This window comes from Cebus imitator, unplaced genomic scaffold (genome assembly GCF_001604975.1).
Source record: "Cebus imitator isolate Cc_AM_T3 unplaced genomic scaffold, Cebus_imitator-1.0 Scaffold62, whole genome shotgun sequence".
In the NCBI taxonomy this organism is placed as follows: Eukaryota; Metazoa; Chordata; class Mammalia; order Primates; family Cebidae; genus Cebus; species Cebus imitator.
In genome coordinates this window covers 1,684,779-1,709,803 of record NW_016107377.1, presented here as the reverse complement: position 1 = coordinate 1,709,803, position 25,025 = coordinate 1,684,779, and the positions used below count along the sequence as shown (strand labels likewise).

The window sequence follows — 25,025 nt, the reverse complement described above, 5'->3', positions numbered from 1 at the left end:
GTGGGCAAGTGGTTCCTGGAGGAAATATGAGGCTGGGGGCTGGGGCCCTGTGGATGGGCTGTTCCTCAAAGGAGAACTCAGAGTTTCTTTTCACTTCCAAGTGAGAAATTGGATGAAGGGGACCAGGGAGTCTTGGGTGTTCTCTCCTATTTCCTCAGACTTTTAGTACAAAGGGACCCTGCCAGCCACTTTAAAAGAACTTCATGAGTTCCTTTCAGCTCATCTATTCATACAAGTTGTCTTCACAATAACCAACCAGGCAAATAATATAGCTCCAGGTAATTGTGATTGTTAATAATCCTGGGGTACATTTGTGATGATCTTGGGTTGTGTGAGCTGAACTTTCTTTTAATCTTCTTGTTAGTATCATCCCCGTGCTCTGTGACCACAAGGTGCTTTTCTTCCAAGTTCCTGTTTAAATTGCTAAAATAATGAATTAGCTCCTCTGCTGGTTACCTAGTCACCAAGAACCATAGAGTACAATAAATTCACTGGGATGCAAATCAATTTTACAGAAATCATATTCCCTTTGTATTCTCTATGCAAAGCAGAAAAGAGATTTACAAACCTTGGTTCTAAACGTTAGAGCTACTAAGTAGATTAAGGACTAAAGGACCAGTGAGTGTGACTATGGGTCTGAGAAGGTCACAACTAGAGTTTACTGCATTTACTCGGTACAGACTGTGCTGTGCCCCTCACACATGAGCTTACATGACCCTCAGGACAACCTCATGATGGGACACTATAATTAGCCCCATCTTATAATGGAGGATGTTCTGCCAAGAGAGGTTAAAATTTGAATGCAAGTCTGACTGACTCCGAAACCTGTGTTATTAGTTACCAAGTCCCAGGGCCTTTCTTGAAAAGAGTGTTCCATTTTCTCTTGTCTTTCATGGAAATTGTATAATATCTAAGATCTTCCCAGGAATATTGCGATTAGAAAATTTTGCTAGTATCAGATTCAGTGTTCTTTTCTCCATGAGCATTCTTCTCTCATCATTTCCCTCCTGCCTCCTCAGCTCTTCTCCCAAATGCAGGCTGAATTCATGCCCCTCTCTTCCAGGGCCCCCCTCTGCAGCGCTTGCCATGTTAGACTGTGGTTTTCCTTTGCCTGCTTCTCCCCACCTGGACTGCTAGGTCCTTGTCAGTCAGACCCTGTCTTAGCTGCAGTGTGTGAGCTTTGCTCCAGGATGGCGAGAGTGCTCAGTGCATAGTTGTTGAATAAGTGGATAAGTGGATGCCTGGAAGGATGGAAAGATGAATTCATGAAAAAATGCCCAGTGAGCAAAAGGTTAAATCATTCTCCAACTAATTTAATCCCTCTCCATTATCCTCAAGTTAGATACTGGTCTGTTCAATTTCAGTTCTGAACAATGCCTGAGGGTTGATTTTATTAGGAGCAACCTGTATTAGTGCCTAGTATAAAATCATGCCTTATTATTCAGCCCTTACATTATATACTGGACTATATTCTGTCCCTGCTGGGACAGGGAGCAGAGCAGAGCTGTTGAGACTATAGACTCTGGAGCCTGTAGATTCTCTGTTGAGGTTCAAGCCTCAGCACTTTCATTTTCTAGCTGTTGGAAGATTACTTAAGCTCTCTGTGCCTCACTTTCCCTGTTTATAAAGTGGAGATAATGGTACTTATCTTACAAGTTTGGAGTGCTAATGAAATTATTATCTGTATAATATTTACCCAGTAACTGGCATTAACTAACATAAATAAATATGGTCGACAAGTGGAATAATTGTTCTGGTTCCTCCCCTAGTCAAGGACTTCCCTGAAATCACTGGAACATATGAAATGTCTTATCCATTAGTGCACAGCAGAAAAGCCCGATCCTTAACATAGCCTTGTCCAAAGATGGGTGAGATCCTTGGGGCAATGTGGGAGATGGTGATCTGTTGGTGACTTCCAAAGGAGGTAAATCAGCCTTGGGGATAAGTAGCGCGACATGTCAGAATCAAATTGCCCTCCTAACTGTAAGCTCCACCCAAGCCCCTCTCATCCAAGGCTCTATGTGCCTTGCCACTTTCAGATCCTCTAGGCATTACCTTCTTGAGTATCACTTCTGCAGTCATATCATTGAAAGTCTCCCAGGTATGACTGCTATCAGTCATTTACATACAGAAGGGGTCTTACCTGTCTTCCTCATTAAACCAGAGTTTGTTTATCTGACTGATGTGGATATTGCTGAATAATTCTTCTGGGAATTGCAAAATGATCACATAACACCCCATAGCACTTAACAGCTTTTTTGTACATAGTTGACACTCAAAATAAGTGAATGAATAAATGACATTATCAATGAAAAGGAAGACGAGTGACAGGGAAATTAAGAGAGAAAAATGTTAGGTCCTACACTTTTAGGTCCAAATTGACAGCTACAAAATTACACAGAGAGGGAAAGGTGCAGCTTTATGTGTGAAAAACACCAAATATTTTAGTCAGTAACTAAACTTGCTATGAGTAGGTCAACATTGTGATTTTTGTAACCCCCGAAGTCTTATTCAAACATAGGCTTTGTTAATTAAAATATAGGGTAAAAGATAGACAAGGGGCTATGTTGTTCTACTCTTTACTGCACTGATCATTGGTCACTTCTAGATGCCTGGGATGATGAAGGGACTCAAAATCCTGTAATATGAGAGGGATAAGTTTAGCATTTTGGTCTAAAGATGTGAAGACACGGGGTACATTTATTTATCATCCATTCATTTGACAGATATTTACTGAGTACCTACTATATTCTGGTCTTTTTCTTTATAGAAGTTACATTCAAGTGTATGTGCCTGGGTGGGTTGGGGCAGATAAATAAATACCAGAAATAATTATATATATCATATATAATGTATTATATAATACAAATTATTTAATATTTAAATGTGAGAATGCAACACACATGAGCTTGTGTTTGTGTCAAGAAGTGGTAACTGCTATGGAGGGCGGGGTGTTAACAGGGCAGAACAACATTGTATAGCGATGGTCGGGCCAGGCTTCTCTGATAAGCTGACAGCTGAGAGGAGACACGGCAGAAGTGGGCTGGTGAGCTGAGTAGATGGTAAGGGAACAGTGAGTTCGAGGCTGTGAGGCAGGGGCCGGCCTGGTGATTTTCAGACGCATTGTGGCTGGGGCCAAATGAACGAGCCCTGTGGGGAGATGAGGTCAGAGAAGTAGTGGGGGCCAGGTCATGCCCAGCCTTGTAAACTCCTGTAAGTTCTTTGGCTTTTACACTGGATAGACGGTCACTGTTCTCAAATGCATCCACATATCAAACGTTTATTATGCCCTAACCTGTCCTTGAGAAACTCTCATTGTCATGGAGAAGATGAAAACACAAGTAAATATAACGACAATGCAATGTAATAATCACCATGACTTGTTAGTCATGTTACATAGTCATACATCAACTGCTCTGAGAAGGCTGGAGAAGATGCCAGCAACTCTGCCAGGGGGTTGCAGGGAGGGGCACGCAGAGTGGGTGGCGTGGCCACCAGAGCCGATGGCCAAATATTTCTGACCTGGCTTTCCAGGAGGACTGTATCTTCCAGCCCCCTCTTGGTTAGGTGAGGCCAGGGTACTAGTTCTGGCTGATGAATTGTGAGAGGAAGTGGTGTGTGTCTTTTCTGGGCTGGTGCATTAGCATTGCTGATGGGAGACGCCTTAGAGCTTTCTCTCTCCAGAGGTGACTGGCAGAGTTCAAGATAGTGGCTACTCTGCTCTGTCAGCCTGGGTCCCTCAGTAACCATAGAGTTTCTTGCTGACTCATAGTGAACATGTCTTGTGAGAAATAATCTTTTGGTATTTGAAGCCCAGATTTGGGGATTCCTTTTTCCTATCACGTAACCTACCCTATCAGGTGATAATACCAAACTTGACTTTAATGGATTATTCTTTAGGTAGAGAAGGCTAAAGTTCATTTCATGTAGAAGAACTTAACGTTTGCTAACGCTATATGTGCAAGAGCATGACTTGTTCAATGAATGCAAGTATTTGAAGGGTTGTAAAATGCTAAGCTTATGGCAAAAGATGTCAGGGAGGTGGTATCCATCAAATGGAGGAATCTACAAGGAAACAGATTTTAGCTCAACATACAGACTAGCATTGCTAAGAATGAAATCTACCTGGTTGTCATGGTAAGTAGTGACTTCCTGGTCACTGGAAGTGTTCAGGTACAAGCCGAAACACTATTTAATGAGAGTGCTGAAGAGGGGATGTTAAACATCAGATGAGCGATTGGGCTAGAATGAACACTGAGATCTTCTGTTTCCTGATACTTTATGAATTCTTGGTCTCATTGGGCTTTGAGGAGCCTACCCACTTTAACACTGGTAGTTTCTTAGGGCTGCCGAAACAAATAATTACAAACTGAGTGGCTTAAAAACAGCAGAACTTTATTCTCTCATAGTCTGGTGGCAGAAGTCCAAAGTCAGGCATCAGCAGGGTTGATCCTTCCTAAGGGCTCCAAGAGAGAATCTGTCCCATGCCCCTCTCCCAGCTGCTGGTGCCTGCTAGCATCCTTTGCCATTCCTCAGCTTATAGATGCATCACTCCAGTCTGTGCCTGTCTGTGCACCGTGTGCTCCTTGTTTCTTCATACGGTTGTCTTCTTGAAAGTATAGCAGTTGGGCTGGGTACGGTGGCTCACACCTGTAATCCTCGCACTTTGGGAGGCCGAGGTGGACAGATCGCGAGGTCAGGAGATCAAGACCATCCTTGCTAACATGGCGAAACCCTGTCTTTACTAAAAATACAAAAAATTAGCTGGGTGTGATGGCATGTGCCTGTCGTCTCAGCTACTCAGGAGGCTGAGGCAGGAGAATCACTTGAACCCAGGAGGCGGAGCCTGCAGCGAGTCAAGATCATGCCACTGCACTGCAGCCTGGGTGACAGAGCAAGACCCTGTCTCAAAAAAAAAAAATGTATAGCAGTCATACTGGATTAGAGGAACCCCTCTACTCCAGTACGATCTCATGGTAACTTAGCTACTTATGTCTGCAATGATCCTATTTCCAAATAAGGTTATATTCTGAGGTTCTGGGGAATAGGACTTCAACACATTTTCTTTGGAAAGCTGGGGCACAATTCATCCCATAACAAGAACTAGCAGCAATTGGGCCAAGCTAAGCATTTTCCTTGTATTATTTTATTTATGTCTCACAACAACCTATAAGCTAGGAAAGAGTGATATTTAGGGGTCAAAATATTTAGCAACTGGTATGGTTTGGGCTGCAACCAATCAGAATGGGACATCAGCCCATCAGACTTGCTGCAGACAACCAGCAGGGCCCCGTGGTGATTTTCCTGTGATGGTAGGTCCTCTTTCTATCTCCATTATTTAAGATAAAGAACATGAATCTCAGGAAAGGCCAAGGGATTTCACCAAGATTGCACAGTTAATGAACAGAGGAGGCAAGACTGAACCCAGATTTTGCCAACCATGGTCTCTGCTCTTGGCGGCTGTTTTCCAGCCAGCTTTAATTAGGGTCTACATACCACTCTCATGAAAAGACCTAGAGCTCTTAAAAGTCAACGCTCTTCTCTCCCTGGGTTCAGATTTAGGAATTCCCAGCAGGGATGACTTGGAGATTAATGTTTTCTCCACCAATCCAAGCTATCTCCCACAAATTGCTTCAGTCTCTTCTCCTTGAGAGGAGGCTTGTTTTGTGGCTCTTTATTTAAAAGTCTCCAGCCTCTATATTGTCCCAACAGGAGCAATTGTAACCCAGTAAACTTTGGTCCTGGAGGAGCTGGGGGTCATTTTCTAAACTTGTCCTTTTCCAGAGGAGGAAATTTTCTACCAAGCCAGTAGTTACAGAAATCCATGGCCTTGCATGTGCTACCTCAGGCTTCATTCACTTCTCTGAGGTCCCCCAATGTGTCTTGCACTCCAGCTCCATCCCAAGCCCTTGACATACCACTACCAACTTCTCTGCCTCTCTCCTGTGCTGCTTTTCTAGGGGAAGGCAGAGAACAAAGACAGAATGAACGGCACGAGGTGCTCCATTTTTCTCACTTCCTCTGAGGCCTGCTGAAGGGAGAAGGGAAATGAAACTAATGTTTATTAAATGCCTCCTTAATCAATGTGCCCTTACTGTTGCTAAGCTCGTGACAATTATTTCAAGGTGGCTTGCTTTCTTGTGTCCCTGAAAGCTTCCTTTCTGGCTTCATTCTCTACTGCCACCTCCTATTCTTCCGTACTGCAAAGAATGCTGACTGTTCTGCAGGTGGCCTCTTTCTTTGGCACTGTTTAGTGATGCTGTTGGACAGCTTTTGCAACTTCCCATGAGGAAGGCCTGGCCTAATGCTGTGGCATGTCTGGAAGTGCTGCATTGGATATGTTCATCCCCTGTAGAGAGGTCTCACTTGTTCTGGGACCCATTCTGTGTCTTTGGCATGAGGCAGTGGGTAATGTTTAAACCAGATGCAAAACCTGTCTCCACAGGCAATAACTTTGAAGGCTTGAGGGGACTAGAAGAGCCTCCTCTCTGCCCCTCACTCTTCTTATATCTCAGATGAGTCAAACAGACTAGAACGAGTAAAAGTCTAGAACCATAATGGGCCAGTGAAAGATGGAGAAGCAGTATGCCATGGTCTGAATGTTTGTGTTCCCCCAGAATTCATGTACTGAAATTCCCTAAGGTATGGCATTAGGAAGTAGGGACTTTGGGAGGTGATTAGGCCATGATGGCAAAACCCTCATGGATGGGATTAGTGCCCTTTTAAAACTCTAGAGAGGGTTGGGCACAGTGTCTCACGTCTGTAATCTGGACACTTTGGGAGGCCAAGGCAGTTGGATTGCTTTAGGCCAGGAGTTTGAGACCAGCCTGGGCAACATGTTGAAACCATGTATCTACAAAAAATACAAAAATAAGCCGTGCCTGGTAGTGTGCGTCTGTAGTCTCAGCTACTTGGGAGGCTGAGGTGGGAGGGTTTCTTGAGGCTGCAGTGAGCTGAGATTGTGCCACTGCACTCTGGCCTGGGTGACAGAGTAAGATCCTGTCTCAAAATAAAAGAGAGATAAGGATACTCCTTGCCTCTTTTACATGCGAGGACATAGCTAGAAGGTGCCATCTAAGAACCAAAGAGTGAGGCTTCATTAGACTCTGAATTTGCCAGCATCTTGACCTGGGACTTCCCAGCTTCTAGAATGGTGAGAAATGAATTTCTTTTGTTCATAAGCCACCCAGTCTATGGTATTTTCTTTTAGCAGGCCAAGTGAACTAAGGGGAAAAGGAGGGAAAAACCGAGAAGGAAGAATAAAAAGAGAAGGTGGAAAAGAAAAAAAAATGGAAGAGTGCCAGGCTGGTGGAGAAACAGATAAGAGCTCCACAGGTAGAGTGCGAAAATATAAACCTGAGGGATAGATAACACACCCAGGGCTCAATGATACACTAACCGTTGTGAGCAAGACAGATGGTTAATGACCCTACAAATGGGAGTGCAAGAGAGTTGCAGTAATTCGATAGATTGATACTTAAGAGATCCATGTGGTTCCATTGATTCATTTCCTTCATGTCAGCTTCCTTATCAATATAATTATCATGGCCAGCACCAGAGGTGTCTCCAGGTAATTTGTAAGAGGCGGATAACAGGATCGTCCTCAAGGCTGATTTAGTGCCTTGTTAATGAGGTGCTCACTCCCCTCTAGGGAGGCCTGCAGGGAGAGACTTGGGTCACCCAGGTTGGCTGAAGCTTGTGTCCCATCCAAAGTTGTTTTTCTTTTCCTCTTCCTCCCCTACATGACCTCCTCTTACTTTTTGCAGGACTGGGAGGAAGGACTGGGAAGGTGAGGAGGAAAAGAAGTAGCCAGAAGGTACCCACATGCCTTTGAGCTTTTTTCTTTTTGTTTTTCTGGAGTCAAAACGGAATGGAAAAGACCACCATGAGGCAGAGGGGCCTCAGGAAAAAAAAGCAGTGTAGGAGGGAGAATGAAATGAGTGTGTAGGTCGTTGGGCAGGGAAGGAGAAGTGACCTCCCAGGGGCTGGGTGGCTGGTGCCATATTTGGATTTTCCAGCTTCTGCCATTCGTGGTCCCCACTCTGTCCTTAGGGGTGATTTATAAACCAGAATTATGTCTGTGGAAAATGACACTCGCTTTTTTTTTTTTTTTTAGTTTTTTTTTACCTTTTTTTTTTTTTTTTTTTTTTTTTTTTTTTTTGTGTTGGAGTTTTTTTTTTTTTTTTTTTTTTTTTTTTTTTTTTACACTTTTTTTTTTTTTTTTAGTTAGAATTCGTTTAAAAATAGTTTCCTCCCTGCCGTTGGGATGCTCTGTCACTTGGAGAAAGAGGGTAATTATGAAAGACGAGGGTGTAATGTGATTACAGCCGGCCCCATTGTGTCAGTGGAGGCAGCACAGGGCTGCTGGGAGAACTCGGAGCCAGCCCCTCTCCATCAGCACTGGGCCTTTATTGGGCCTGTCAGATTTCTGAAAAGAACCCGAGGGCAGAAAACTCCCAGCAGACAGGACTCCATGGCTGGCCCAAAGCTGTCAACAGGGACATGGAATGGTGTGGGAGGATGTGCTGGGCCAGCCCGGGTGCTGCCTCCCACCAGGCCTGGCTGCCCAACGCCCCTGACCATGTGCTCTCTGATGTATCCCCATGTGGGAATCTGCAGGAAGGGTCTTTGGTTCAGAACCTAACGGATCCACACTCATTTTTCAGCACAGGCTGTCAGCCAGTGTGTTTGTGGCTTCATGTCAGTATGGATTAGGAGAAACCTCAGTGGCTGGTATATGGGACCTGACTTCTAGTCTTTTCCTCTGATTCTGCCTTGTACTACCTGGGAGAACTCTAACTGACATTACCTTTCACAGAGATTTCTTCTTCATCTGGAAAATGGGATCTTGAGTATCAATCAAGGGAATGATACCAAGGGAATAATGAAAATATCATGATCAGAAGTGAAGACTGGAAGTGAGGGTGAGGTCAGCCAAGTTGGAATTCCACTTTACAATATAACTGGCAAGGCTGGGCAAATCTTACTGCTGGGGATGGGGGGGCACCTATTTCTTTTTAGGTAGCTGTTGATAGGAAAGTCTGTCTTGTAACTTTAATGCTAAAATTTTATGATGTATGAACTAGGTTTCCCCATGATAAATAGAACCTAGTTTAAATCAGAATTTATTTGATTTTTATAGGCTACAGAGAATTCTTAACATCTGTAAAGCCTCTGACAATTATATATATAAATACTCATAAATACATATATAATTGTTATACACACATATACAAACATACACACACATAAACATGATGTATATGATTCCATTTAATCCTCACAAGAATTGATGAGATTATTCTCATTTTATAGATGAGGATATGGGAATGATTTGCCCAGTGACACAGCAAGCTAGAACTAAACTAAATCTTGAATCATATTTCCAGGCTCTTAGTTCAGTAGTAGACACCATAGCCTCCCTTCAGCAGCTGCCTCTATCCTTGGAAAGTAGGTAGGATATAAATAATGAATTTCTAATTAATCTATAACATTTTGGTCAGAAATTCTTCCAAGCACCTGATCTTTTGCTATCATTAATGCCTATTTTTCATCTGTGTTTCTTGTGCTTAGAGAACAGCATGTCACCATTCATGTTCAATTATTCGTCTTGAAGAGTCATATTACCTTTCATCTTTTTCTTCTCTACATTTAATACAACTGCAAAGCAAGTTTCTTTGCAAGAAAGATTGCCAGCCAGACTGTAGCCCAAGTTGATGGTTTCTGTTTCCTGCCCATGACCCTTTAGAACAGATTGAGAAATTGGTTTGAAATATAAGAAGCGGCTTCTTCCCTCATGGAGCTTATTATCTAGTTGAGAAGACTAGGTTAATACACACGAAACTGAAGAGCAAGGCAAGCCAATCCATGTTTATGTACTGAATTAACATCACTCATTTTAAATTAGTGTTTTAAAGGTGGGCAGAGATGAGCATGGGAGACGTGACTGGACAGATGGTATCTGGGTCCAGACGGAGGGGCTGTTGGAGGGTGGAGAGGAGTTGTAAGCAATGGGTGGGAGACAGGCGGCAAAGGGTATAGAATCAGCAGAGTGTACCGGAGCCCCAACGCCCAATAATAGGAAGTCTGGATGCTGACGTGACCGTCTTCAGTCTTCATGAAGTCTTAAAGTTGATTAAAACTGAAAATAATACATACATATTGGTGTGTGCCTGTTAGATGAGGGGCTGGTCACAATTAGCATTTTAGCAGATGGACCGCTGGACATTAAGCTCTGGAAACACTGATAATATGTGCTTAGAGCTTCAAATTAATTGTAACTGTAAACGTAGAAACTGCCTTTTTTTTTTTTTTTTTTTAGAACATTGAAACCCTTTAGAAACAAATCTTAGGAATAGTCACCTTTGAAAATTATACTCATCCACATCCAGAATACCAGATAAATCCATCTGCCCTAAAAATATTAAATGACAGATTCAAATATCAAATTCATATTGTTTCCAGTTATATGGCATAACTATATTGGAGTTGATCCTTCCAGCAGGAAGTAAATAATTGCTTTCATATATTGGATATCCATTTCTTCAGATTACTTGTGTGCTGGAAGTAGCAACTTATTAAAGTTCAGGTCTAGTAGTCTAAAGGAGTTATTTACTTCATTGTGTACATTATGTCTTTTAGAGCATGAAATAGCACCGCCCTAACCCAAAGACTACAAGCAGGTGAATTATACCTTCTAGTGCATGAAATAACATAATTATTTTCTACCTGAAATTTGAGGAAGCTCTGAGAGTACTGGTATATGGAGCACAACCTGCTTAATTAAATTCAGTTACATGCTGACTGCATGCCAAGTAGGGGGCTAGGTTCCATTCCAGATGTTGAGGTCAGGCTAGAGAAGTCTCAGGCAACTCCCTGTGTAACTAGGAAAAAGGAATTCATATAACAACAATAAATAGGAGGCCATGAGGCGTACTGTATCAGAGGTATGGGAAATTCTTCTGGGAGCCCAGCAGAAGGAGGCATTTTAACTGCAAGACTTCTCTAGAGAAAGACTAATGGAAAAGGTAGCTTTTAAGCTGGGTCTTGGAGAATGAGAAAGATTCTGAAAGGAGGAGGCAATGGAAAAGGCAGTTGAAGTGGAGTAGAGAATGAGGGGAGTCATGTTTGCAGAAGGGCTTGGTTCCTGGGATAGTACAACGTAGGGGTGTTTGTGTTCATGGATGAAATGTACTAAGAAGACGTCAGAGAGCCATGATTGACATTTTCAGAAATTTGCTTTGTATCTGTGGGCTTGTTGAGCCAGCACTGTTTTCAAAGCAGGGCATAACATGATTAAGAAACCCTTTGACATCTGCAGTTGCAATTGGCCTCAAAGATGAATTTCAACCTGAAAAACATAAAAGATTTTTTTCTTATTGCTTATCTTATTTTGCAGTTATTTAGTCAGTAAGGCTTAGATTAGCCTTCCCTGTTACTGTAGAGAGTGGTTTTTTAGGGTACATAATTTCTTAAATTCCTTTTGTCTCACTTTCTTGACAAAATGCATTTTGCTCTCCATTAAGTTATACTGCATCATCTTTGTTCATTATTGTTAAAAGGGGGTGCCAATTGAATTCAAATGTTCTTTTATTAACTGCTAAATTTAGGATATGTATTATAAAATATTGGACTTTTAAATGTGTTCAATCTGAATAAAGACAAGAATTGACCATTTAGCTACATTCAGCTGCGTTTCTGACAGCGTAAGAATACAGATGGCACTGAGTGGGCTCTGAGAGACGCTGGTAAACAGAGCACGTTTTGGGGGGCTCCCAGAGTTTCTGTGGGATCCACATAGGTTACAAAAAAGCCCACTAAGAGGATGCAGGACGTTTCAGGGGTTTGGGATTTATATCTGAAATAACTTGCGCGTGGTGTCCAGTTCCCTTTTACTGGAGTTCTTCTTCCTCAGCACAATGTCCCTTTCTCCCCAGCCTTCGCGGTGCACTGCTGTGGGGACTCCTTCTCTTGGCACACACACTTCTTGGAACTCTTCATTTGCCCCTCCAGAGCTTCTCTCCATCTTTCTCAGCCCTGATCTCTTTCCCAGGAGGCTCCCTTGCCCTGAAGCTTCCCATTTTGCCAAAGGGGAGCCCCACCCAGAGAGCTGTAGCGTGGAGGAGAGTCAGGTCCTCACTGCCTCCCTGGAGGCTGCCTGGGGCTGGCTGTGCCCCTCGGCTGAAGGACACTGCTTGCTTCTCTCAAGGTGACCTTCTCTGCGCCACTGAGCAGACTGTAGTTCCAGGTTTTGGTAACCTCTCACCCACTCCTCTCACCTCTTTGGGGGCTGAAGGATGGTAACAGGTCAACTTCAACTAGACGTGACCACAGTTCCCTTACTGACCAACCCGTGGCTGTCCAGTGCCTGTCCCTGCAGGTGTCCACAGGAACCTGACTTCCTGGAGGGGCTGTTGGCTCTAGATGTTTCTTCCTGTCCCCAAGTCTGTTAAAACTTGCCTTCCTCTGTGACTCATTCCCTCAGTAGTCAAATGCCAAAGTGATACGAGATACAGTATTGGCAATAAATTAATGCCTTCTGAAAACCTCTTTGGAAACAGGTAAGACTTATGCCATAAATAACAGTGACATTTTCATTTTAACAGCAGCCTTCAACTAACCTAACAGTGGACATGGTTCGGCGTCGCTTCATGCTATAGCAGAGATTTATCGCCTGTAAAAGGTTGCAACATTTTTTCTTGCATTGATCTTCCTACCTTTCCCCTTTTGAAAAGGACTAAAATGAGTTAGAAAAACAGAACACCTGGTATTTGCAGAGCTCATTTGAGTTTTCAAGGTGGTTTTGTATACATAATCTCGATTGATTCCAATTCTGTAAAGCATGTAAAGTGGGCGTATTGCTCCACTTTACAGATGAGTAAACTAAGGCTCAATCCTATCGATAACAAGCCATAAAGTTGGTAGTGAAGAAGTGCTCTGAAAAATTCACAGTGTAAAAAGGAATCCAGCTCACTTCTTCTTTAGTTTGTTTTTCTCATAGGAAAGTTGGAAAAATGCAGTGACGTTTTAAAATATAATAGAAGTGCAGGTTTATTTGATTATTTAGCTTTATTTCTTAGGAAGAATATGTTCTCTGATTTTTTTTTTTTTTTTAAAGTTTCAGCCTTCTACTTTCTCTACCTTCTGGACAGTTATAGTTGCTTTAGTGAGCAGCTCCCCGAGGTGAGGGTGTGGGAGTGCACTAACATTGACTCCAAGCAGCAGAGCTGGACGTGGGTTGAGTCTGCAGCTGAGAGCGAGACTAGAGTGAGTGAAGCCAAAGCCAGTCATTGCAGAGGGAGACCCTGCTGTTTCTCTCTATGGATTTATTCAGCCATCCTCCTTCTCCAGGACTGGATCACCAGGCTCCAGGACTGGATTACCAGGCCCCAAGAGGCGCTCAGATTTCCCAGGCAACAACTTAAAACTTAATTCTTTCTTTGAAGTTCTTAATAGGAAAACCTATTTCTTTGATCCTAGTTTGCATTATCAAACAGGATTGCTGCAGGGAAATCATTATAAAAGCGTTCCCCCCGCTGAGCAAGACACTAGCTCCATTCACTAAATAGAAGCCCCAAAGCAGGTGAGCTATTTCCCAAAAGAATGGTTCTGATCATTTTCCATGTCATATTCATCAGAGGTTGTTAGAAGATAATTATGAGATAGGCAGTGATGTGTCTTGCTGCCATTCTGGAATATTATACTTTCTTTAGTCTAGACCCACAAAGGTGTCTAGAATGATACAAACTTTTGATCTGTAAAAGGAGTCCACAGTATCAAGTCAACCAGGAATATTTATTGCCTTTCTCCAAAATGACAAGATCTCTGGGTTCTTCCTAGATAACCAAAAACATGGGACTGGTGGCTGGGTTTACCCAAACCAGCTGCATTTGATTGGGAAGGGAAAATCCCACCACCTTCAGGCTAAGCTGATCAGATATGGCTATGTGCCCTGGAGCTTGCGCATTCTCTCCCATCCCAGTAAGCATGCAGGATTGCACTGTGAAGGAAAGGAAAGGAAGGGCTTTCTTAGACTGACATGTACATAGTCCAGGCACATGCCAACCAGTCCTCTAAGGGCTTTATACATTACCTCATTTCGTCCTCACTGCAGTCATACAGACTATCATTACTGTCCCATTTTACAGATGCAGAAATGGAAGAAATTGAGGCACAGAGTGGTTAAGTGACTTATCTAAAAGTCACAAAGCCTTTAGATGAGGGCACCAAGATTCAAAGTTAGGCAGCCTGATTCCATAGTCTTTGAATGTCAAGAGCTGTATGCAGTTGATTGGGAAGCCTTCTTATGAGAAGGAATTTGTGACAATCATCTCCCTCTCTGAGCTCCAGCAGAACTTGTTTATACACTTATCACAATAGTTAACTGCAAAGCTGTTTCTTTCCCCCCTCGAGGGTCCCTAGAGGGCAGAGTCTACAATCTAGTTATCTTTGATTGCAGCATTCAGCATAAAGCCCGAAGTCTAACAGGTCCTCTCTCTCTCTCAATACATATACCCACACGTGTGATGTGATTCCAGCCATCCTAACCTACCCAGGTGTCCTGCATATTTCCATGAATTGGTCTTTTCTGCTTCCAAAGTTTCTGGAATTTTTCTCTCTGTAGTGCTGTCCGGGAGAACTGCTGCTAGTAGTGTGTGGGGTGGCCCCAGGGGGCTGGGACCCACTGTCATGCTAGCCGTCGGCACAGTTTATTGTTCGGGTAACAGCTGTCCTGCCTACCCACTTTGCAGCCTCTCTCACTGATAGCTCCAGGATTATAGGTCTTCCTCCACCCCAGTTTCTCTTGATTACAGCTGCCTATTACATTGTTTCTTATTATTTACCATGGTACCTGTCAGACCATCCATACCCCCTAATTGTCTTTCCCTGCCACATGTCCTTCTTCACTGAGAAGCTGGCTTCCCGGATTACACAGGCCCTTTCAGTCTCTCAGACGTGCTTGCTTCTCAGAAATGGAGTGATCTTTGGCCTTCTTTGCCCTTGGACTTGATGAAGTAGTTGGCTGTGAACTGGGTCATAGGTGCTCCCTTCCAGAGGTCTTCGTCAGGGAGATTCTAGAGAGGAGTCATTGCCTGGTGAGCAGGCCATCTACTTTGGAGACACAACGCCTATCTGTCTCTCATGCCACTTCCATTCATGGGCTTTATGAGCTTGAGCAAGTCTTGTGACTGCTCCAAGTCTCAGTTTTCAGATCTGTGAAGTGAGGACTATTTATAGTGAGAATGAAATGTATGCAAAAACATTTCATAAGCTACAAAGTGGCACATAATTGTTGGGAAGGTATCAGCATTGTTAACACATCAGATATAAAGAAGCACACAGTGTCCATTTCTTCATGGGCCAGAGGTTCATAATGGGCCATCCAGCTGTGGAGTCATCTTTCCTCCTCCATTTTCCTCAGCTTCAGCCTTAGCGGGGGTGCAAAGGGGAGTGTGCCTCATCACTGGGTGCTAAATTAATTGCTGAATTGAGCAGAATTGAGGATGCTTGCATGACTCTGAGTAGCAAATCCCATGGTGGCATTTGTTGTGCATCTTCTCAACCCAGGGTATAGATGAGGACCATTACTTCATGCAGATAATCAGTAACTCTCAGGGAATGGTCAACCCTACTTTCCAGAGTGGGGCTGACTAGGATGTGAATTGAGACCTCAATCCCCTAGGAACTGTGAGGATTCCTAAATTATTCCTTGGTTGTTCCTGTGCTGTGTGGTCCCTGAAACTGGGCCCTAAGAAACCAGAGGGGAACCAGGGGTTGGAACAATTCACCTGGATATAGCAGCTGGACCTGAGGCTTCAGAGGCAAGCATCATGGTCCAAGGTCAAGGCAGGCTGGTCTGAGCTGGGCTGCAGCATGGGGCTGGGGGACTAGGGTAGATAAAGCCACATAAGAGGGTGCAGCCAGGGTCAGCTGAAACTTACATAGCTGGATTAGCACCACTAGGGTCAGAGGCAGAAGGAGTGGAGGCACTTAACCAAATGTGAATCCCACGAGTTCCAGGGGTCTGGATGTGAGTATACCAGCGAAAAGCTATGGGCCTTGAGGGTTAGACTCCCTGCACTAATGGCCTAAAGCTAAATTAGTAAGTCTATATTGAAACAAAAGCTTTTTTTTCTGATTAGAAAATCAACACATATTTATTATAGAATAACTAGAACATACAGAAAGATTGTATTTTTAATTACTGATTTTGGTGCGGTTTTTTTCCCCCCATTTTTAAAATCTGTATTAATTACCATAATTGAGATTATACCTTATTCAGAATGAATACTTTAAACCAACAAGTTCCTCGGCCTTGTTGTCCCTGGGGAAGCACTGCCCAGTGACTCTTCCCAGATTTGAGCAGGCCTGGAAGGCAGGTCTAAGGTTGACTTGGATCTGGGTGGGAAGCTAGGCTGCCTTGTCAAGCAGGTCAGACACGTCCAGGCAGTGGCAGGAGCTGGGCAGTTCCCAGCAAGGGAACAGCTTCTGTATTTTCCCCTCCACCCTGGCACCAAGCACATATCTCTGTCAGTGGTGAAGCCTTGGTAAGCGTTGACAGGGTGACCAGCTTCCTCTCCATTAACGGGTGATCGGAATTGTGTCTGAACCCCACAGCTGTTGTAGGGGGCATTTTGTTTGGTCCTAATCGGAATAATGAACCCTAACTCTGTGGTTTCTGACCAATCTGAATAGCAGGGCCCTTGGGCCTGAGAACCTGAAGCTCTGGAGAAGAGAAAAGTCAGTAAGGATGGGAGTGACTGGACTGGAGGCCGAGCAGACAGGCCACATAGGGATGCAGGACACCTGCTTCACATTCTCCACCCAGCACTGACTAGTCACCGCCAGGGTAGTTGAAGCTTCAAAGGGGGCTGGAAGCGACAGTGGCCAAGTATGAATGGCGTACAGTAACCACTGGCTTCTGTCTGGTGCACGTGCTCAGAAAGAGCTTCAGGTACTTGGAAACTAAGCAAGAAATATCAAGCTGAAGACCCTGGAGGGTGACTCAAGCCAGAGTGCTCTAGGAATGTTGCATCTGTCAGCAGACCTGGGGGGCCAGGGGAGGATGGGTTCTTGCCCTCCAGAGAGATTCTGGGAGTAATTCTTACCCCAAGCACTACAAGCAGACTTCAGGCCTGAGATTTGTGGATGTTATTTTGGGCTTATGAAACCAAAGAGAACTTATATTAAGAATACTTGAAGTAGAAGACATGATGGTGCCATAGGTGTGGAGCTTGGGAATCATACAGCTTTGGAATCTAGTCTGAATGTACTGGCTCTGCCACTGTGTGCAAGCAATGTCTTTTCTCTGAGCCTCCGTTTTCTCATCTGTAACATGGAAATACTTAATAACGACATTGATCTCATAGGGTGGTTTTAAGCATTTAATACATAATATATATTAAGTATATAATATATATTAAGTATTTAATATACAGCCTAGCACAAAATAAGTGCTCCAAAAAAAGCATTAGTCTGACAGTGTTTTCTGAGGTGCCAGGTGGAACACAAGCTGAATGAGCTCTTACCATCATGGGTGTTTTGATGCGACTCTCCTGGGTAATTCATGAGCATGGGATGGAATTGGTTTTTATAAAAATCTGTGACATCAGTTCCTGGGGCAGTGTCCTCTGAAGCTGAGAAAATGGCCTTCACTGATCACTACCAAGCAGGGTAAAACTGCATCTGGGAGCAGTGGGATCTGTTTGTACCCTTTCCCCCCACACAATGCCCACTGTCACTGTACCTGAATTTGCAGAGTAGCATTTTTTTTTTCAACATTTTCATAGACTGGGCCTGTGGACATAGGGTCCATCAGGCCCTTCTCTCAGCAGTGAGTAAGGTGAAAAACAATGCTGAGAGTTCCAGGGCATTATTGGGGTTAAACAGCTATCACGATGCAGGAAGCCATAGCTTCCATGGTGCCTACAGCCTTGAATCATTGGGGTAAGGTCAGGACTACTGCCCTGGGTGGGCCTCAGTCTCTGCCACCTATAAGACCAGGGTTCTTTAAACCATGGCTTGCCTCTGTGCTGTTGTTGGGTCCTAAATCAACCTAGAGCTGGGCCTTTGGCTGCCAGAGGAAGCTGTAATGGGAGCCTGCTGAGGTCAGGGAGACTCAGCCTCCAGTAGAGTGCAGCATTTGTATTCTTCTAATTTAGTTACCTCAAAGGAGGAAGCGTTTGGAGTGGTAGATTCCCTGAGTAGTCTGGAGAGGACACTTTTCTGGCCACACAAGGATGTGCTGAAGGAAGAAGCACATCTCTATGGATAATATTAGCAACATGGGGTGAGGTCTAATTGGAATTGAGGGGTGTTGCTTCTTGCTCCTGGGATACTAGGATACTGTGTTTGCTTACCTGCCTGCATCTATCAGGGCCGCAGTAGCCACTGGGGTTCACGGTTGGTGCAGCCGCTGATTCCCATGACAGCCTCTGCACTCTTAGGACTCACAGGGCTGGATGAGGAGGCAGTGTAGCTGCCCTTCTCTCCTCCTCTACTGCAACCTCAGGAGGGCATGCAGAGTTTCCACGGGCAGAACTTGAAAGTGACAGCACTGACCTGATGCATCTCTGAATCTCCCTAGTCAGATACAAATCATAGCCTTTGTTGTTTATGCCAGGACACTGTGGCTCGAGGAAGTCCTGTCTCATCATGGCCAATTTAGAAAAGGAATGTTCAAGCACTTCTACTCTATTGACCATAAAAATGCATTTTACTTTGTAACCTAATACCTAATACAGCTATAATTATTGTCTAATGTGTGTGTGTGTGTGTGTGTGTGTGTGTGTGTGTGTGTGTATATATATATATACACACACATATGTATGTGTGTATATCTGTATATGAAACCAGAGTTTCACAGAAGGGTATTTACCTTTACTAAATGCCATGCATTCTAGAATCTTCTGATCCCTAATCAGACACGTTCTCGATTGCACCATGGGCCTGCACATGCCATGCATTCTAATCTGTTTGTTCTATTCTCCTTAAAGAAAACACAAGTTGTCACCCACTAACTAGGTTTTGTGGTCCACCCACAACTCAAAACTCACCAGTCATAGCTCCAGAGCAGCACTGTCCAGTGACTATACAGTACAAGCTGCTGAGTGTGGGCCATGTATGTAATTTCAAATTCTCTAGTAGCTGCACTAAGGATCTAAAAGCAAGCAGATAAAATGGATTTTGACAATATATTTTATATTGCCAAAAAAATTTATATAGCTAAAATATGTTGAAATGGAATCCTTATAAAAATTATGAGTGATGTATTTTGCTTTTTTTATACTAAGTCTTTGAAATATGGTATGTATTCTTACACTCATAGCACAGAATTAGGTATATTTCAGTGCCCAGTGGTTCCATGTGGCTGGTGGCTACAGTGTTGGGCAGGGCAGCTTTAGACGCTAGTTCAGGAAGAAGAACCAAGAGTTTCTCATGGTCTTTACAGGTATATGAGGTACTGGCGGAATGTTTCCCTCCCTCCCTCCCTCCTTCCCTCCCTCCTTCCCTCCCTCCTTCTCCTTCTTTCTTTCCTTCCTTCCTTCCTCCCTCCCTCCCTCCCCCCCTCCCTTCCTTTCTTCCCCCTTCTTCCCTCCCTCCCTCCTTCCCCTTCTTTCTTTCTTTCTTTCTTTCTTTCTTTCTTTCCTTCCTTCCTTCTTTCTTTCTTTCTTTCTTTCTTTCTTTCTTTCTTTCTTTCTTTCTTTCCTTCCTTCCTTCCTTCCTTCCTTCCTTCTTTCCTTCCTCCCTTCCTCCCTTCCTCCCTTCCTCCCTTCCTCCCTTCCTTCCTTCCTTCCTCCCTTCCTTCCATTTCCCAGGCACGAAAAAATGCAATACAGCAGAATGGATTTGGGATTGGTGTCTGGATTTTTACACAAAAATTCTATCTTTTTTCTAACTTTGGGAAACAGTAAAGGGGAAAGTTAAGACGACAGGCATTCTACTTCTTTAAGTAACCTCAAGATGTGTAAGTTAGTGAATTCAGCAAACAATTATTGAGTAGCTATTGTGCATCAACAGTAAACCAGTGCCTTGACATCTAAGGGATTTTGGGGGGAACTTTTTCATCAGAACTAGAAGCAAATTTGGTGAGGGCTTGTCCCTCTTTGTCCTTAATGGTCTTACTTTTTAATTTTTGCTCCATTAGAGACTGTGTATCCCTGTATGCCTACTGCTGACCAGCATCTCCTACTCATGGTGTAAGTCTGGTGAGACGTGGCTGAGGGAACTGATGTAAACTACCATGGCTGTGTTTCAAATCCCGCTAAGTTTATTATTGTTAATAATGACAGGACTTGCAGCTGACGTTTACGTAAGGCTTTAAAATTAAAACTTGCTTAAAAACATATCATCTAATTTAATTTTTCAAGCAACCCTGGAAGTCGAAGTTATTGTTATCTTCATATTATATATGAGGAAATTAAGGCTTAGGGATGCTAAGTAAATTGCTCAAGATTACACATTTGTTCAAACCAACATATGTTTTTTGAGCACCTACCTGGCATAATATTGTATGTTGGCCATATATGGAATAAAGTTTCTGCTATTGGTTGAATTCAGACTCAAATGCAAATCTCTTTAGTTTGAATTTCAAGCTTTTTCCCCCATGCTGCACGATTCTCATTTTATGTAAGTGGAAATGCTCACCAACTACTCTTGGTTTATTCTTGGTTTGACTTGACTCATCTGTCTGTCATCTATCATCACTTACTTAAACAATTAATTGGATATCCAGGGATAGAGTCCATCCTGTTTTCTTCATTTAGGGACTCCCTTTAAACTTATTTGGGACTTGAAAAACTAGGCAGTCTTCCTTTGGGTTTTGAGTCTTCTAATTATACATTTGGTCCAAATAAAGCAGAAATCTGAGGCCAGGATTTAAGAGTCTCATCCTTCAATTTTATAGCTCAGTCCTCAGAAGGATATTCTCATGGTGCTCTAGAACATCCTGTGATATGAGTTGTGACCAGAAGCTAAGCAAAGGGAGAAAAAAGTATCTGTAGGGAGTTCCTTGTATCAAATAAATTAAAGAATCATAGAATTAAACAGCACGAGATTTCTTTACAGAAAAATTTTTCAGAACCTTTAACATGCAAACATGATTTGTGAATCATTAAGATATAGATATATATGTAAATATAGATTTAGAATTGATATGTAGATAAAGATACAGACAATAAATATAGAAACGGGAAGCAGCATCAAGTGGTAGTGGAAAGAACAGATTCTAAATCTGGACTGCCAGCGTGAATCCTGACTCCAGCAGTTGCTCCCTTGTTTCAGTTTCCTCATCTGTGAAACAGACAAAGTAGAGCTGTGAGGATTAATTTGATACCTGCAAAGCATTTAGAGCAGACCCTGTGACATGATCAGTGCTCAGTAACTACTAGATGAAAATATTAGTTGTCTAGCTGAATTTGGCACGCAGAGAATCCTGACTGTAAGACCAAAGGGCCTTCTTTTAAATAGCATCTTATGAGATTATGTGAAACGCTATGTGTGATGTGCTTCCCAAGGAGGTAGAGCACAGGTTGAAATAGGTGGAGAACCTGGGTAGAGTCTGGAATATGGAAGAAGAGTTTTGTATAACGTCACTGATGGAGGAAAGATGTTTTCTCTGGAAGAATTTGATCCTTGCCATTGTAGTCTCATCACCGAGAAGGCACAGTTTGGTAGCCAAAGAGCCCAGCAGCCCAGGGATAGCAAATAAGTGATATGTATGCCTTTACTGTGTGTATTTACTTTTGACTTTTTCCTCAGGACAGACATTGCTGATTGATCACAGCACATTGCTGATTGATCACAGCACACTCTCCTGGCAACTTTCTCATAGCCCGTTGTGCAACTCTACAAAAATGATGGAATTTGAGATAGAACCCACTTTATATCCTTGGGTCCATTACCTTTGGTGGCGAAAAAAGTGGCAGTACTTCACCACAACTGGTTGCTGAAACCCCAGTATATTGCTTGAACCACAAATTCTACTGCACCAACAAATTTTCAGCCAGCTTTGTTTAGAGTTGGCTCTGCTTAGAGCCTGAGGAAGTTAAATAATGGCCAAAGCCATAGTGGCCATAGTAATAGTAAAAGTGAGAAAGAAATTGGTGGGGAGGTTGCTGAATGGTAACCTGGATGACTCTTAGGAATTAACTCCCTCAGAAGGAATTAAGTCAGGAGTCCTGAAGTCAGAATTAGATAAAAGTCTAAAAGAGAACATTTGTTTTTTCGTATTGCAGGCTAGGAAGATCATTCTAGTAGCTGAGATGTTATGTCCAGGAATATTTCCCACTACTCCCCACTCCCATCTCCATGTACTTTCAATGAGTACAGACTCCAAGTCATGGAATCAGAGAGCAGAATTTAGAGAACACCTGATGCCTTTTGATTTGACGGGTGAGGAAAACCGATTCTTAGTGATGGAGCTGAGATTAGAATGTAGGCTCCTGATTCCTGGTTCCATGCCCCTTCCACTGTAGAATCTTCCTCCTTCAATGCTGGCTGATACTTCTCCTTCACATCCAAAGAGAACTGTGTTTTTCACTGAAATCTTTCAAGTTTATTCTCTGCTTTCCTCTTACTGTCTTTAGATAAAACTTGTTTGGATCTACCACATAAAGAAGAGGGACCAGGGAAACGTCATTACTTAAGGGAAAATTATTGCTGCAATAATGGGTTGTTACATATTTTGTAGTAAAAAATATAATTTTCTAAGGGAAGGAAAATTTTAACTGTGACAAGTATTTTGGAGTCTCTCTGGAGTCCAATTTGGGCATCTTATGTTGCATGTATATACATGGACTGGTGGAGATATTTGACCTCATCATCTGCTTAATCTCATAAGAGTACCTATTCCAGGAACAGAATCTTTCACAACTCCCCACAGGGCCTGGGGAGCAGCCTGCGTTTTGCATAATCATCTGCATGACATTCAGCAACGGACTTTCTCAAAACTGCCTTTTCATTTGGGGACTGTACTAAATGGACCTTTAGGGAGGAATAAATCAATTGGGAGAAAAAATCTGAAACTGAATCCTTTCCTTGGAAGTTTTTAAAATATAAATTCGTTATTAAAAATGTTTAAGCTTTCATCTCAACTATGTGGTGCTGAGAAACAATAGACATGTTCTCATCTGTTAATCTAACAAGCATTATCAAGTGCCAGCCGTGTGGAGATAGCACTGTCCTTGGTGTTGATGATAATATAAAACAGACTTAAGAACACAATCTGTTCTACACAAGCTTAGCTTAAATTCTCACTAAGATGATACCATAGGCGACATCCCCACCTTTTCCCTCTTCTTTCCCTTCCATGGGGGATTGAACTAGCATTCACTCAGTTCTTTAGATCCTAGGAAGCTTCAGAGTAAAACTAGCTTCCTTGGGTGGGCACCATTCCTCCTAGGTGGCCAGGAAAGCTTCCACTGACAATGACATTTTTCTTGTAATGGGGCCAGCCCCCAGGAAGAGAAGGAAGAACCCATGCTTTCCAGCACAATCATAGAGGAAGAGTAGTGGTCATGTAGTGGTTTTCTGGTCCCTCAAGGGCAGGGCCAGAAAGCCAATGAAAACAGATGTTTGCAAACAGTGATTACTTCTGGGTAACCTAGTAAGAGGATCAGTCAGTCTTCAGCTCTAATGGGTAGGGGCAGGGTAAAGGGGTTGTCCACATTCATTTTCTTGTTTATGAACCATAATCTCTCTCTCTCTGTAGGCTACTGATGGAGGTTAACACCACCAATGTATCTTCTTCCAAGACTTGAGATCTTGTTTCCCCAACTGGCAAGATATAAGAAGGCATCATGGGTGAGCTTCTGCCTGTGAAGAGGGGGCCAGGGATATGGGGTTCCTGGGTGGGAGTGTTGAAGCAGGGCCTGCACATCACAGGTGGAGGAGGCATCCACAGAGGATGATGTCCCAGAGGCAGGTCTGCAAGGAGTCCTCTAAGTGAATGGCAACATCGCTCCTTGAGAAGCTGACCCTATAGTAAAGAACTGTGAGAATTGTCTGGTGAAAGCTGATGGGCAAAAGTAGCCAAAGGATACAAGGATTGGCTGGTCCCATTTTCTGGGCACTGCATGAGAAAAGACTGGAACGTCTGTGTTAGAAGTAATAGCAGGTAGCCCTGCACCAAGGAAGACACAGAAGAAAACCCTCAGCTCCAGAAAGAGGAATCCAAAACTTGCCCAGGCAGCAAAAGTCACCCCTAAGGATAGAAAATGGGCACCCTGAGACACCTGCATTACATTTTCCTTTCCTTTCTTTCTATAGCCTTCTCTTTATTTCCCCCTTCTTATTTCCCATTATCTTTCTTACTCTCCTTTCTTACCTTCCTCATTTCATTTTCTCTTCCCTCTATCCTCCATCTTTCTTTTCCCTTCTTCTTTCAGTCTTCCCATTATTTCAAGGCTGTTCCTACTGCTGAGTATTTTTTTATATTGCTTTAGTTTCCACAGTATTGTATTAGGAGCCTAGGGGCATTTGCTCTGCTCCTTATATGCTTATATCCTAACTGGAACTGAGACTGCTAAACTTCACCCAATACTGGCCCTCCTCTTCTCTCTTCGTGGCAAACACATAATGTGATTTGGGACCATATTGCATCCAGCTTGAAGACTGCATTTCCCAGTCTTTCCTGTTAGGAGTGGCCAGGTAATCAAGGTAGAGCCAATGAGATGTAAGTTGATTATAATGTGGGACTCTGAGAAAGTTGACCAGCTGTGAAATATAGGCGCTGACCAGCTGATAATTGCACCCTTTTTGCCCTTTCTACTTCCTTCTTCCTATTAATTGGAGCATGAGCATGATGGTTGGAGCTCCAGAAGCCATCTTGGACCATGCAGTGAATGTGAGGAGGAAACTACACAATCTGAGGAGTAAAGAGCAGACAGAAGGAGCCTGGGGTCATGCTGACACTGTGTCCACAATACTAATCCTGGACTGGATGTCTCTGGACTTCCTATACATTGTTTAAGCCACCAATACCTCCAGTCTCTGTGATTATAGCTGAACTCAGCACTAAATGATTC

At 43.1% G+C, this 25,025-nt stretch overlaps 1 protein-coding gene and 1 long non-coding RNA gene across 10 annotated transcripts in view; one reads left to right on the top strand and one right to left on the bottom strand.

Moving 5' to 3' along the window:
* TNR (tenascin R) overlaps window positions 1-25,025 on the bottom strand; it is a 410,842-nt gene that overhangs the window by 78,369 nt on the left and 307,448 nt on the right. The window lies entirely within an intron of this gene.
* The window catches only part of LOC108305350, a 226,398-nt gene that overhangs the window by 186,957 nt on the left and 14,416 nt on the right, over window positions 1-25,025 (top strand). For all 8 annotated transcript variants that reach the window (XR_005200517.1, XR_005200515.1, XR_005200520.1 and 5 more), the window contains one exon: window positions 23,711-23,802. This is a non-coding gene — a long non-coding RNA (uncharacterized LOC108305350). The remainder of the gene's footprint in view (window positions 1-23,710; window positions 23,803-25,025) is intronic.